Consider the following 3,943-nt stretch of genomic DNA (forward strand, 5'->3'; position numbering starts at 1 on the left):
GTTTCATCATTGAAATATAGCATTATACGCCTCAAGAATACCAAATGTTTAACCGAGGATAACCACCCAATCAAGTTTCGAATGAACGTATTCTTGTGACATTCTAARCTTCSAAAAATGTTGATACCTATGAATATCTTTAATSATCTGCTCTCCTMCTTCATGTCATTACTCTAGTAGAGGACAAATTGGTTTTTATTGGTGGTACTGTCGTTATTTTGYYAGTGAAACTAATTAAATTTTGCTTAAACACACCATATTACAGACCTGATATTAAAATTTTACTATTCCCTTCCAACGTCAACTGTCTGCTCTYTCACTTGATGTGTTTACTAGAATGTTGGTTATTCTTCTGATGTCGTACGTGATTGGGAAATAATGTATTTTTTGCTTACAAATGTTATGAACGCTGAAAAAAACGTTTCGTATCTTAATTGRGTACCTTTTGTTTCCCAATCAACTACAATTTAGGCGGAAATTGATATGGTGTAAGTGAAATTTGATCGGATATGACAGCATTTTCGCAAATTTACTGCTGAAAACGGTTTTCTCAACATTCAAAATAATTATCAAGACCATATCGACACAACATTGTGCGTCCCAAACGAACATATACAATTGGTTGAGGCTCCATCTGCTATGGGTGCGAAATACCAGGCAATTACCAAAACTCTCATGCCTACTAGAACTATTACATCTAGTTGGAGAGCAGAAAGTCGAAGTGGAACATAAAATCAACAAAAGAAGATACATATAAAATGACACCAAAACAGGTTTTCTCGAAATGGCTGAAATTGCTCAATTTGAAATAGTGGTGGTTATAAATTGGACACTTTTAAATTGGAACTACATTATTTTGAAACATACTCGCCCATACAACAATTTTGTCTATTTCTACTTATGTCCCTAATTTCACATTATTATCAGCATGTGACCGATAAAACTCCCTCATTAATTGAAATATCGAACATGCAGAACGAACCGAGGATACAGTAGCCACAGACATTTTGTATTAAGCGCCGCTCGCCCGAACCGTGAGGAACGTTCAGAAACAGTCCCTAAAAACGGCGGAGGTGCGAAGAATCTGCTTCAGAATCATCTACTGAAATGGAATTTCTCATCAACTGTTATATTCTCCTGGTAGGTCTGATGTCCAAATTACAAGTTTAATGTAATTTCTGATGAGTACCTAACTACTAAAAGTTACCGGCCTTACTAGCAAGTAGGAGAGCATAAGATAGTGGTAGTACCCCAATTTTTCAAAATTTAACATCAGATGTAGCAACTAAAGCTGAAGAAATAAATGAACTCCTCCTCGCAAGAGTGCCAGGACGCTACGGAAATTTTGGGTTAGTTTCAATCTTCTGCTACCCTATTCGATGTTATATTTGTGGTAGGAAGTTTAGCCGAAGCCTGATATTTCTCGTTCCACCCAACAGCGGCAATGTGTGCGGTATGTGGGCCCCAATAAAATGTAGTTGTTATTTCAATGTGCGATTTATTTATAACCTCCCTTCGATGGAACCCGTTGTTGTGGCATTCTGAGCTTCGAAAAATGCACATACCTATGTATACCTTTAATGTTCTGTCCTCCTACTTCATGTAATTACTCTAGTCGAAGTAATATCGGTTTTTATTGGTGTACTGTGACTATTTTGCAAGTGAAACGAATAAAATTTTGCTTAAACACAGCATATTACAGGTCTGAAATTAAAAGTTTGCTATGTGCTACCCACGTCAACCGTCTGCTCTCCCACTTCGAGTAAGTACCGTATTATGCAAATGTTGGTAATTTTCTGGAATTTTGGTCATTTTTCTGTGGGCAGTTTTCCCGCTATAGATAGATCTATATATACCAATATAAACAAGTCTAAGATGTTATTGTGACCTTAGACGTACCTACACGGAGAACATAACAGTTGAGTGTAATAAAATATTTGAATCATCCGGCAGCTGTTTCTAACTTTTCACATGTCCGTGGCTATCTCAAGACTTATAGTATATATGATGGATGTGAAGATCATTGAATTGATACATGAAATAGATATTCTGAGGCATATAGCATTTGCCAACCGTGGCAGGCAATTGCATGTGCGTGTAAGTCCCAATAAAATGTCGGTTCAATTCAAAAGTGGGCTTTATGTATAACCCCATTGTATAAGGAGCGCAATCAACTTTCAAAGAAGCCTTTTCTTCTGATGTTTCCACGCTTTCCTCTAAACTTCTGTTCTCCTACTTCCCGTAATTGCACAAATACAGCTCATATTGGTTGCGACGGTGGTACTTCGGTAGTTTTGCCGGCAATGCAAATGCAATTTGTTTTAATCCAGGGCGGTAGGTGTGAATGAGTTCAAAAAATGTTTGTAAAATTTACTAGAAATTTAGTCACATGCCAAATCCTATCACTAGCTAAAAAAACTTTAAAACGATCAATCAGACTTCATACAAAACCGGAGAACATAACAGTTGGTAGAGCAATAGTATGAAACTAGGCAAGTCCCAGCATGCTTTATTTACAAACGAAGTAGACATGGAAAGTCAGATGCAATAACACACAATTAAAGTAATTTTAACGATGGAATTTAATTATGAACAATTCGGATAATGACAAAATTATCGTTGTTTCATTACGAGAATATAGATTTCTCAATTTTTGTCATCAATATTATATTGAGTATTATATGCTAATAAGAATATTTTTAAACATCAAACTGTCATGTAACAGTAGACAGTGCCAACTTACAAATCAACATTGAATTATTTGCATGTCAGTAGTGAGCTTTTCTAACTGTTTTCAATGTTCTTATTTCACATCGACCATCTCAACATACGATAAAATAAAGAAATATAAAAAAACATATAAAAAAATAAATAAATTAATCATACATTTTTACAATCTTTGTCAAAATGCTACAGGCAATATTACAGTATAGCACCTTAATTTGGTGGCTTATATGGCAATGATAATAATACCTAATAGTTAATATCAACGATCTGTGTAGAAAGTACAATGTACCAACGAACCACATAATATATATTTTTGAATTCGAGAGCAACATAAACGTCAAATTGGATTAACTGTTATAAACCAATGAGAGCGTTAACATTCACAAGTCCACTAGGTTTAGAAATCACACCTCCCAGCATACGACCTATCGAAGCTCCGCCCATTTCTCGGAGCTTCGGTGTTCTTGGAAGACCGTATCTGTTGCTAAGTTTTGAAAATTTGAATTACCACGTCGATCTTCTGCTCTCTTGCTTATTGTACTTAGTCTAATATGTGAGTATTGGTAATTTCCTATAATTTTTATATTTTTTCTCAGTTTATTACAGTAAATGTGCATTAAAGTGTCTTTAAATTGGTAGGTACTAATTTTTTTTCAAAAACGCCTCCCCTTGTTCTTGTCACATTTTCAAAATATAGCTACACTTCAAAACTTCTGTTTTCCTACTACGTGTAATTACACTAATGCCGCTCATATTGACTGCGATGGTACTTTAAAAACTGTCGCAACCGTAGCTCTTCCCTTAATATTCTGCTTTCCTACTTCGTCTAATTATTTTAGTACAGCTCATACAAGTTTTGATGATACATTTTCAAGTAAGATCAAAAGAAGATGTCAGATAATTTTGATATGATTTTATGGATAGATGTAAGACCTAAACGTAGATGTTCTGATGCTTGTGTAGCAGTTTCAAACCAAAACTGGCAATAATTAATTGTGTGCTCTTTAAACGCCGAACTATTTTTTAAAAGAGCCTGTCCATTTGAGATTAATACGTTTTAAAAAGTTTTGCAATATCTTTAATCTTCTGATCTCCTATTTGGCGTAAGTACTGTGGTACAACTAATATCGGATTTGATTACTAGTTAATAAATTAATTTTAATATTTTAATTAAGTTAATAAAGTTAATAAAATATCATCATTTGCTTCTGGGAAA

The 3,943-nt window shown here is 34.6% G+C and overlaps 1 protein-coding gene across 1 annotated transcript in view; it reads left to right on the top strand.

The window, feature by feature from the left end:
* LOC109536884 (farnesol dehydrogenase) overlaps positions 1–3,943 on the top strand; it is a 13,327-nt gene that overhangs the window by 6,851 nt on the left and 2,533 nt on the right. The window lies entirely within an intron of this gene.

Source organism: Dendroctonus ponderosae, unplaced genomic scaffold, assembly GCF_020466585.1.
Source record: "Dendroctonus ponderosae isolate FM_Combo_2020 unplaced genomic scaffold, Dpon_F_20191213v2 Dpon_F_20191213_6, whole genome shotgun sequence".
Taxonomy (NCBI): Eukaryota; Metazoa; Arthropoda; class Insecta; order Coleoptera; family Curculionidae; genus Dendroctonus; species Dendroctonus ponderosae.